Source organism: Alligator mississippiensis, chromosome 2 (genome assembly GCF_030867095.1).
Source record: "Alligator mississippiensis isolate rAllMis1 chromosome 2, rAllMis1, whole genome shotgun sequence".
Lineage (NCBI taxonomy): Eukaryota > Metazoa > Chordata > Crocodylia > Alligatoridae > Alligator > Alligator mississippiensis.
In genome coordinates, this window is record NC_081825.1 from 280,431,454 (window position 1) to 280,443,509 (window position 12,056).

Here is a 12,056-nt window from a genome sequence, read left to right on the forward strand (position 1 = left end):
GATAATGATAATTGATTATTAATAACTATATATGCTGTCTTCTTCTGTGATGTGCTATTAATGTAAATGTATGACTACTACTTCTTGTTCTTCATCTGTGTTGTGTACCTAAAATAATATATCTCCTTCTTCTTCTTCTTCTTCTTCTTCTTCTAGGACTCTGAGTTCTGTGTTGTGTATGTTAATCTCAATCTGAATCTCTATCTGACTTCTTCTGTGTTGTCTTTAGTGTGTATGTAAACTATTAAAACTAACTATAACTACTACTATTAATAACTAAGAACTATATACAATCTCTTCTTCTTCTATGAATAGCTGACTTCTTCTGTGATGTGTATAATGTGTGCTTCCCTGCACAGTGATGGATCAGAGTGCCAGGGAAAACACTGAGCTTTCTTTTTTAAAAGTAGTGCAAAAAAAAAAAGAAAAAAAAAGAACACATATAAATTAAAAGAAAGGAACTGGATAAGTAAAATAGATAGATTCTAAGCTAAACTAAGCTGAGCTAAGCTATAACCTATCCAATCCGTTCTAAGAACAAAAAGGAGCAGGTGACTGACTAGGAAGTGTTACCAAATTTGCCCATTACTTTGGGGTGTGCTCATTTATTAGGGATAGTTTCTAGGGTCTTGGTGATTCTGTCAATGTGCTGCTTGTGTTACTATACGGAGCTGTATCTCTCCCTTCTGCAAGCCTTCACCCCCAGTGGAGCTATCTTGCAGGACTCAATCTCAATGGGACTGGGTTCCTACAGTCACCAAATCAGTCATACACACAAACACACACAAATTAATGTGACACGCCTGACCTGGCCGGGCGGATCAGCACGGACAGGCTGACACCCTCATATGCCAAGAATCAGTTCATAAGAGCAACAATAAAATGCAGTCAGACACAAGCACACAGGTAAAAAGAATCCCTCTGAATCCGGCTGGGTGTCCAGCTGACACCCTCATGGGCCAGCATTCAGTTCATAAGGGCACGTCTGAGTTAAACTGGGTCAATCAGCCTGTACAAGCTGATCCCCTTATGTGTTTCAAACTCAGCACGTCCCAATCTTTGGCCTCTTGATGAGCAGACCCCACAATATTTTTGGGCTTCACAGGGATCTTTAGCTTAGGTAAAAGAAGGGTTGCTGCAGAGCACGGGAGGAAAGAGAAGCAGAGAAGGAAAAATATACCCAATTACTACCAGTTTGACAGTTATTTATTGCTACGCGTATGAAATATATAATAGTACTAGTAGTAATAGACATGCAAAAGAAAAACAAACACAAACAATGACAATACTACCCTGGTTTCACTAAGTATTTGGGGAAACTTAGCTCAAGCTTAACTAATACAGTTCAGGTTCAGAAGTTTATGCCTAGAGAGAAGAGAGAGAGAGAGCGAGCGAGCGCTGGGATCTCACCTAGTCCAAGGTACTCAGGCTGCAAAGCTGACAGGCACAGTCCATAGCACAATCCTTGAAGAGAGAGACGATCTGTTCTTCCAGCGTCCCAAGAACGACAGGGGATGGTGTCAGCACATGAGTTTTCTTCTTCTTTCCTTTTACTCTCCTTCTCTTCTTCTTCTTCTCCTTCTTCTTCTTTCTTCTTCTTGAAGCACACACACTTTTTACAGATTTTTATACCCTCAGTTCAGCTGCTTCGAAGCACCCTCAGTAGTGTAAATCATTGTTTTTTCTATTGACAAGGGGTTATCTGGTTTGGAACATCTCAAGAAACTGATTGATAATCAGGAAACACTTAAGATTAGGGAGTAACCAATACTTGGGAGCCAGCTTGAGAATCCTATGGATGGCAGATATACTGATGGGATATCTCATGGTTTCTTCAGGAACAATAGATAGCTTGCAGCATCAGGATTTTGGATTTTTACTTGTTGTGCACAAGCCTCAGCTTAGCATGACTTTTCCAGATTTTACTATAGTCTTTTAACAGACTTAAGACAATTATTGGGGTGCTCATAACCTTTTGTGGAGAAGACTCCCACCAGTCGTCTCGGGAAAGGTATGACAACACCTGTGATTAGGGCTCCAGCAGGCTGGATGCTGTGATGAACCCTTAACCATTGTTCAAATGTTGCCCATACCCCCTCTGACTCGTTCTCTTGCCTCAGCATTCCCTAACCCGGCAACCGAGTTTTAGTCAATCAAGTTTAAATAGGCCTCCCATAGTGGGACCGGGGAATGTACGGCCCGAGACGCCTATTAAACTTAGAGGTGTGTGTGTGTGTCTTGGGGGGGAAAAGTCCTTAGTAAATCCAGATTAGAACTGGTCTGATAAATGCTGAGCTGGGTGTGTGTGAACATGGGTTGATTAGCATTTGGAGCACAGATTCCCCATCATGCAGTGCTCCCCTGCTTCTCTGGTCCCAGAATTCACTGCAGTCTCTGCTTCAGGCTTTCTGTTCTCCATCTCTCATGTAAATGAATGGTCATCTGGTTCCATCTCAGATATAAATGAGACCTAGGGCAGTTGGTTCACTCTTGTCACCCTTATCTTGAGAGTCTTAGGTGTGTCTCTCACTGCATCTTAATCAGTTTCGTTTAGGTGGGGGGGGGGGGGAGTCCTTTGTGAGTCAGACAGACTGCATCCTGTGCCAGGGTTGCCCAAGAATACAGAGGTGAGGCGTAACAGGAAGCCAAGCCTGTCCAGTGCCTTTCTGATGCTGTTGCTCAGAACCAGCTCACAAAAGGCACAGAAAGGCTGCATACAGAGGCTGTTATGCTGTTTCTATGTCCCTCCTCCCAGCACTGTGATTGGAAGGGGACTCAGGGAGAAACCACACTCCCTAGCAAGCTAAAGATGTCAGTCCTTCCCGCCGCCACTCCCCCTCCCTCTTCTAAGTTTCTGTTTCCCCTCAAAGACTGCCTTCCTCATCTCCGAATGTCTTTCGAATCTTTTCCAAATCAATTTGGAGGCTCCGAATCAATTTGGAAAGTTTTAAGTTTCAAGCGATTTGATTCAGATTCAGAGATTTGGCCTCCGAATTGGGCCAAATCTTCTCTGAATCAAATCATGAACCAAAGCTTACACAACCCTAGTGGCAGGTTTAACATGGTGCTGCTGCACCATTCTCTCTCTTTTTCTTTTTTAATTATGTAGCAGCATTAAAAATGGACCCATCTGAAGGAACAGGAAGAGCTGCCCTACAGAGGAACAGAGTGTGAAGAGACAGAGTTTGTCCCAGTAGGGACACTGTTTGCCCTGAGGGTGAGTGAAGCTGCTTTGGAGGCAGTCCTCTTTGAAATGGGAGGGATGATGTAACCCCGGCAGGGTTTGAATGGGAGATGCTAGCAAAAGCCCGGGAAGAGTCCTGGACTGGGATTGGCTAAAAGGCTTGCTTAAAAGAGGGGAGCATTTTTTCCGGGGAGAAGAACAAAGGAGAGAGAGGGGGTGAGAGAGAGGCTGGAGACCAGGAAAATGATCTTCTCACACCCGCCCCTCCGACAGCCCCTGTGAGAGCCCTGCAGAAGCAGCAGTGAGAGGCTGTACTGAGAGTGCTGCACTGTGTCTGTTCTCCCTCCCTTCCCCTCGGACCCCTGCCAGGGCAGGACAAGAGAGAAGCTGCCTTTGAAGAGACTCCGAGCCTGGGAAGACCATCCTGCAAGCCCCTGTGTGGCTGGGTGAGCACAGCAGGGGAGGGGGATGCAGGGCCAGGGGGAGACTGCTGGAGACTGCCCTGGTGTTTCCCTGTGAGTGAGAAGGCATTGGGGAGGGGCAGGCTCAGGGAGTTGGGGGAGCCCTGGGCTAGAGGGGCAGGGACTGCTTCGGCCACCAGAAGCCTCAGGGCAGGCAGGGCCCAGGGAGGGGCTGCATTTGCTGGGTGCCGTGAGGCTATGCTGGGCAGGGGAAACTGTTGCAATCTACAGCCCAGACACTGCTCCCTGCTGTGCCAGGGATGGGGGTCTGGGCAGAGATAAGCTTTCTTGCAGGGACCGCAAGGGAGGAGCCACCGCCTGTTGCACAGAGACCCCTGGAGCTTGTGAGAGGGACATCAGCAGCAGGGACCACCCACAGCTCCTGTGCCAGGGACACAGATGCAGCCCTGCTTTCTGAGACACCCTACCAGGGGCAGTGCACACAGGGTCCTCAGTACACAGTGTACAAGTTATAGACTGTGTAAATAAGTTCTTGATGGTTTATTAGTTGGAGTATCAATGTATTTATTTATTGGTTCCTTATTTATTGTGGGTAATTTGTACACCTTCCCCTCATGTAATGTGTATCCAAGAAGCATTTACCTTTAAGCCACCATCGCCAGGTCATGCAGTATAACATTTGTTTTATTGTACTGATTATATGTTACCTTGTAAATAATTAAATCCTGTAAATTGCTTTATAATGGACTGCAAGGTTGTTTGATTGTAAGGGGAGGCTTTCCACTTGGGGACCCTGCAGCAGCTACCCAAGGAGCTGAGCAGGGCCACCAGCTACCAGGTACTCCAGGATCTCACTATTCAGGTGGAGGTGCAGGTAGCGTCGTGCCCAGGGTTATAATTAGACTGCCAATGTGTGCATGCAACTGCAGAAGTGCTGTGGAGCGTTTAGTGTATCTCATTCAATGGGGAGTTGGTTTCTACATCTCAAAGATTAGAAGAATGAAGTGATCATGTACTCTGCCTGATTACTGGACTTCAAATGTAATGGAAGTGTCTGGGAAGATCTTAGTGTACCATGAGTAGAGTATAGGAGATCTCCATTGTAGTAGGTATTATACAAAGATATTGTAAGAGTCAGGACAATGAGTTTCCTGCCTTTGCTCATGATCTACTGCTTATTTGTGTCCTTTAAGAAGTCATTTCCTTTTCTGTACTACTCTTTCTGCTTTTTGTTTCTCCCCTGTTTTGGCTAACTTGTAAACTATTCTAGGCAAGGACTGCCTCTTACAGTATGTTTGTATAATACCTACTACAACGGAGCCCTAATCTTGGCTGGGGTATTTTGGCTCAACTGTAACACAAATAGGAACAATAATACATAATATTTATATGCATTCTGATTTCTTAGTTTTACAATGTCTACTGCAGAATCTGGCTAATTGTCCTCAATGGAAACAACAGGTCTTTGCAAACTGGGTGAATGGGAATTGGCATCAGTGATGAAGAGTTGGAGACCCTAATAGCCTGTCTTGAGCTTGGCTGGTGATAAAACTCATCACATAAGGGTAAATGCAGACACTCGCCAGCACCTGAAAGTAGTGGCTACACCACACTTACAGGAAGTTCCCAGCTGATCATAGGCTTGCATTCTTAGTAGCTTCAGGACAAATTGTTCATCTGCCCTGATCAGTGGAGCCAAGTTATTATAATAGAGGCCACCAGCAGGCAGAAAGGGAGAGAATTTAAAAGTAAGGGGGAGCGCATGTCAAAATCTGTTTAAGACGATATGAAAAAACTGCTCACATACATACAAATAGGTGAAAATTCTTTTTCGGTTTTATTTACCTGAGAATGAATTTCAGTTTGAAGAGGCCTTTACGTCGTTTCAGGCAAAGCACCTAAGATAGAAGCAATTTTCAACAAGAGTACTACACATTTGTCTTTATAACAATTTGTATGTAACAGCTTTTATGCAAATGACACTAAAGTGGCACCTTTTTTTCTAAATTGGACATTTTTATGGTTATAATTTTCTTCTGTAATAACAGCAAAAAATGGCTGTCCCAATGGAGTTGAGCATTTCATCTCTAGTGCTGGTTTGCGAAGTTGGAATGACAAGTTTCTTTCATTTGTGCAAAGAATGACAAAAAAAGTATTTTTTGTCATTCTTGTCTGAGTTAGTGCAGGCAGTTACACTTGGAAGTAGCACAATCCCTTGACACCAACCTTTTTTCTGCTGTAAGAATGGTCTCATAAAATCATAATGAAACTTAAAGGAACTAAAAAATAGTGCACTATCTTTCTTCTCTCTTTCCAAAGGACATAAATTACTTTGTTAGTGTTAGTAGTTGTCACTTTGGTTTGGTCTTTGGCATTCATGCCCACTCATTCTCCAGATGTCAGACAGGTGAGTTTTACAGATTATGGCCTTGAATTTAATTGACTACAGTACAACAGAATTTATGAATTTTGTACAAATGTCCCAAGGCATTAGTATAATAAACCAAAGAAAATAGACAGGTTATCGTTGCTTAATTGACTAAGAAATTCTGCAATGGCAACAGAAGAAACAAAATCTATCTGTTACCAATTAATTAGTGATCTGGAACCAAGAAACTTTGTGATGAATGTTTTTACCCTTGCAAATTGATGGGTTAGTTCACTTTAATCAAGGCATATTGTTAGATTAACAAATGGAAGTCACAGAAGGATCAGATACGACATTGGAATCTTGTAAAATATAATTACTAGTAGATAGAAAGAAGTATTTATTTTAATGTTAATAGTCAATAAATATTAAAAAACCTTATGGTTATATGTAATTTCATCCCAATATTCTCTAACCTGCTGTTGGTTGCTTTTATTATTACTACTTCAACTGCTGCTGCTACTACTACTAAAAAGCTGCCAATTGCCTTAGATAACTAAAACCCTGATCTGGGAAATCAAGAAACAAGAGAATACATCAGAATGACCCAGCCTGTGACATACTACACCTCTATAAAGAAGGGTAGATATACCACTGAGACAGCCTCCAAGTATTCTCTCTATCAGTGAACCTCCCAATGTTGCTTCACACTAAATCTTGCAATTCTGAGAGATTACTACTCCCTCCCTGTTTTCCTAATAAAAACAGCCAAATATCTAATCTCTGCAAAGGCTTTATATACTTCCAAATTTGCATATAGCAAATATATCATGCCTTCACATATAGCCTGGAACTTAGAGAGTTCTGAATGTAATGTTGGTTTATCTTGAACAGAGAAGAAAGAGGAAGGTTAGTTAACATAGCAAAAACATACATTCAGCATTAAATATCGATACTATACACATACCACAAGTGCTGATGGAAATGTTGCTAGAACAGGAAAAGTGCCTGAATTGACTGTCACTTTTTTCAGTCCAGCATGGAGGCAGGAAAGCTTCTTCCAGCCAATCAGAGAGCTTCTTAGACTGAGAAGAACAGTGAATACATCATGCTTTTCACCAAAGAAGTCTACTGCAAGGCACACTTAATGTCCTACATCAGGGGTAGACAAAATATGGCCCATGGGTTGGATCTGGCCTGCCAGGCACTTTCATCTAGCATCTGGCACGCACCAACAAATTGTGCCCTGTCCAGTCCTTCTGCCCATAAGGGTGGGAGCAAGGTGCCCATGTGTACATCCCTCCCAGCATGCCCAATTGTGCCTCACTCCGACCCTGATGGGTAGAAGGCTCCAGCCCAGCCAGCACACAGCCTCCAGCCGGGGCTGCTGCTGCTGACCCCGGGGACCTGCTCAGGCAGCAGGCTTTGGGCAGCAGGTAGGGAAGTGGCAGGTGTGGGGGGACGAGCTGCAGCTGGGTGGCAGCACAGAGCATGGGGCTGGTGGCAGCATGGAGCCCGTGCCCAGGGGGGCAGCAGCATCATGGAGCTCAGGTGGGCAGTGTGTGGATGTGAGGACAGGTGTGGGGACTCCCCCCATACTCCCCCCAAGGCACACAGCCCTGGCAAGTGGTGGCAGCAACAGCAGCAGCAGAAGGGGAGTCCAGGGATCACACCCACACTCTTCCCCCACTACCCCCCACATAAACACAACACCCCAACATTATTTCGACCTTCCACCCAAAATAATTGCCCTCCCCTGTCCTACACGAATCATCACCTTGATTGATGGTATTTGCCAGGTGTTCAGTCTTCAGCAGTGGATGCTGAGCCACTGATTTGGAAACTTCTCTTCTCCAGCAATCTTTCCATTCTCACTCATGAGAAAAGTTATCTAATGTGTTACACTCGTTTGTCTCATCCCTTGTGTACTGTATATTCATTGGAAATGTGTATTTCCAATTGGGCAAATCTTCTACCTGAGTAGTATCCCGGAAGATGCTATGTTGCACTGTAGCCCATTTTAATTTTTAAGTTCCACAAGAATCTGCTAGTTTAACAGAATCCATGTAAAGATCGGTGTGAATTGATGCATTTTGTGCTAAATTGCTAAGATTAGGAAAATCCCCAGATCTTAATTTTTATGAAATAATACATTTGGCAAAAGATGATTTAGTAGACCAGAACCCTTCTTGGACCCTTGATGTCAAGTGTGCTGACATTTGCCTCGGACCGCTCTTAGGCAGTTATGTCACCCTACTTTTGGAATTCAGCATATTCAGGGGCTGCACCTCACTGACACTCCCAGGCAGGGCATGGAGGAGATGCAGGCAAGCCTTGATTGTCCCACAAACCACTTACATTTAAATAAGCAAATAAAATTCAGTTGTCCTGTTACCACCTGACAGAGAGGACATGAAGGAGTATGTAATGGAACATGTATGTTAGTTCTCTGTGTAACTTATGCTAGATATACATGTAGTGGGAAGAAGCAGCAATTCCTTTTCTCAGCTGGAGATGCAGCCTACTTCCTTTTCTTGGATGATGGGTCTATTGAACCCCATAGGCAACAATGTTTCATAAAGTGCATTTCCTGTCAAGAATGTCCTAGATATGACTTTTTTCCCCAGAAAATATTCTCTCATGAAAATAGAATGCTGAAAGCTTTTCAGGCAAAAAGGTTGGGCACCACTGATCTAAAAGGTTAAGACCACAGATTATTTCAAAATCTCTGCAACGGTTGGTATGAAAGCAATGTCAACGTATGTTCCCTGTGCTTTATATACAGATCAGGCAAATTAGATACCAAACTATGGGGCAAGAGAATGAGCTGAGTGTATGAGACAATGTGTTTCCAGTAACTAGATCCTCAGATTGATCTAAGTTCAGGTTGCCCAACTTGCACATGGGTAAAATCGCATGCAGTGCTGATGGGCAGCCCCCATGCTGTATACCACCCATGCCATGCACTGGGATGGTGGAGCCTCGGGACCCCTCCTTCTCCACATAGGCTGCACTGGTGGTGCATGGCATCTCCTTGAGCCTGCAAGGGGAGCCAGGGGGGAGGGAGGGCAGTGTGTAGCCCAGGGCAACAAAAATGATTAGGGGAATGGTGCACATGACTTATGAGGAGAGGCTGAAGGTACTGGGCTTATTTAGTCTGGAGAAAAGAAGTTTGAGGGAGGAGTTGATAGCAGCCTTCAACTACATGAAGGGTAACTAGAAAGAGAATGGGACTTGACTGTTCTCAGTGGTGGCAGGTGACAGAACAAGGAACAATGGTCTCAAATTGCTGCAAGGGAAGTTTAGGTTAGATATTAGGAAAAACTTTCTCACTAGGAGGGTAGTATAGTATTGGAATAGGCTACCCAAAGAAGTTGTAGAATCTCCATCCTTGGAGGTTTTTAATACCTGGGTAGACAAAGCCTTGGCTGGGTTGATCTAGTTGGGGCTGGCCCTGCTTTGAGCAGGGGGTTGGACTAGATGACCTCCTGAGGTCCCTTTCAATCCTAATTTTCTATTAGGATTCTATGATCTATCTGGTTGTTAATCCCCTGTGGATTCACAATAGGCTTGTGAAGAGCCTTGTGCTGAGGTCCCTTTTGGTACTCTGAGAGGAGAATGGGAACTTCCCTTTAACTTGCCCCAAATCAAAAGTATAGTTCTATATACACTTGTTTGCGTGAAGTAGCTCCTGTTACACTAGAGAGCACTTCTAGAGAATGAGTGCCCTGTAGATTAATCACTTAGAATGTTTGAATCCTTTCTCTATATTTGACTCATTTTATAGCACTTCTATCAATATACATTTCTTGAAATATTTTTTACAAGTTCAAAGCACCAATTTCTTCTCAACATTATGATTATAACGAATAATTTCCACATTTATACCTTCTGTTGTATGAAGTTCTCAAAAGCAATCTAGAGACTTTTATAAGTTGGTAAACTGAGGCAGATATTGATTGTGCTTCATTCACAGGGTCACAAAGCAAGTTCCTGGTAGACCTGGGAATAGACACTCACGTGCACTGAGCTCCTTCCCTCTGCTCCAATTCATAAACCATGCTTCTTAGCCAGTTGTATTGCACATATGACTCTGTTAAGTAACAGAAATACAGCCTGATGATCTAATGATTTTTTTGACCTAAGATATCTTTCTGACTTCATAATTAACAAAAATATGTATTAATATTAATGTTGTAAGATATGTTTTAATCAAACATAGGGTAAAGCTAGGTTAACACATGTTTGCTTTTGTATCCCTGAAGCCTTTTGACAAAAGCCACTGACATAATGGGGTATTGAACCAAAGAGCTTATTGCACATAAAGGATCTTTTTTACACTTTTAAACAAAATGTCATGCAGACTTTGAAGCTCTACATCCTCACTGAATCATCAGCGTTACGGAAGAATCCAAGTCTTTTTTGAAAAACATAACGATTTTTTGAGAGCTCAAACATTTCAGGCTTGATTCTCATTTACAGTAAGTCCCCATCACTGCTCTGACTATATATAGGACCATTTCAGTGCACGTAGGTGTAAGAGTATTCTTCCGTAATGGTGTAATGGGGCTCTAAGTGTTGAGGAGCTTTTTCTTCTTTCATTGACAGCCATTGACATATAGTCAGTTAATTGAATTCAAGAGGGGAGCAAGAGAAACGTGAGGTATTCTGATAATGTTTCTAGCTTCTCCTGCCATGTTGACCAGTGACTAAAGGCCTGTTTAAAATCGGTTATATGGAATGGTTTTGGCAATATGAGTAATCAAGTAAGGTTAGCCTTCTGCATCTAGCTCTGATTGTTCTGCCTTAGATGGCTTCTACTGGTGTCTACTACAGCTTTAACAAATCTCCCACTGGAACACTTATTTCATTGGTTTAGAAATGGAGCACTTGTTATCCGTTTGTGTTTGTACGTTGTCTAGGTGTTCCACTCATGATGTCTTCTGTCATCCTGGAGCAGCTCATGCTTACTTAATTATGAGGATCACATGGTAATTACAAAGGCTTCATGTGCAATGCGGAACACGTGGTGATGCATGTAGATAAACATGCACATCCATTCATAGTATGTATCACACCAGAAAGAGAGATCAGTTTTCCTATTGGCATCATTACCTGAAGTGTTCATTTTCAACAAGGAGGGAACAGATTCTGATCTTGGTTACATCAGGATAAATCAGGAATCCCTTGTCAAAGTCAGTGTCGTTACTCTTGATTATCATGTGCGTAACTGAGACCAGAATACTGCCCAAGAACTTTACAGAGCCACTGTTCGATTTGGAAAAAAGAAACCCCTGTCTGTCTAAATTTCTCAAGTGCTATCTGTCTCTTGCCAGGCACGCACACATTAATTGTGTGTTTTAAAACTTTGTTTGGTTGAACCTGTCACGCTAGGCTAAAATTGTGTGACCTAAGTTGTAGTAGCTTTTGCAGTGAAGGTATCATTTACTGTTGAGTATATTTTACTGTGCTGTTATAGATCTTTTCACTCAACCAGCTGTCTAACATGTTGAATAGTCTTTCATCTTGTCAAACACTTCCATTCCCCTTTCTACAGCTTTCTCAGCCAACATGTACACACCTAATCAATCTAATGCCACTGTCTCCAGACTTTTAAACCAAAAAGCACTGCCCAAACTACTTTCTTAAAGAGACAGTCATCCTTTTCCAGCAAACATCGTCAAGAGGACTGATAAATTGTTAAATGAAAAGAAACAGTTTTTGGAAACTGTTATGCTAGGTCCAGCCTGAGAGCTCAAGTTCACTCACTGAAGCTGTCATTTAATAAACGCTGGTGAGGAGAGGGGCTGCATTCAAGCTGATCATGTATATGTTAATTTAATTTAATTTAATTTAATAAACATCTTATTCATGATCTAAGCTTAAATCTCCTTGCATTTGTCTATATGGATTTTTGGGGAGCCTCTTTTTGGCAAACAAGATTAATCTGCCTCAATCTGTTCAATGCTATTTTTCTTTTTTCCTATCCTGTATCAACAGAAACTCCATTAGTAGATTGATATTTACATCGTTTGAGTTCCAAATGAAACAAACCCACTGGAGCTGCACTGAGCCAGCACCT

The 12,056-nt window shown here is 42.7% G+C and overlaps 1 long non-coding RNA gene across 5 annotated transcripts in view; it reads left to right on the forward strand.

Moving 5' to 3' along the window:
* LOC109281679 (uncharacterized) overlaps window positions 1–4,349 on the forward strand; it is a 243,677-nt gene extending 239,328 nt beyond the window's left edge. For 3 of the 5 annotated variants that reach the window (XR_009460279.1, XR_009460276.1, XR_009460278.1), the window contains exons 7-8: window positions 3,110–3,217; window positions 3,458–4,349. This is a non-coding gene — a long non-coding RNA (uncharacterized LOC109281679). The remainder of the gene's footprint in view (window positions 1–3,109; window positions 3,218–3,457) is intronic. The other 2 variants (XR_009460280.1, XR_009460277.1) reach the window with 2 other exon arrangements.
* Window positions 4,350–12,056: the final 7,707 nt, after the last annotated feature.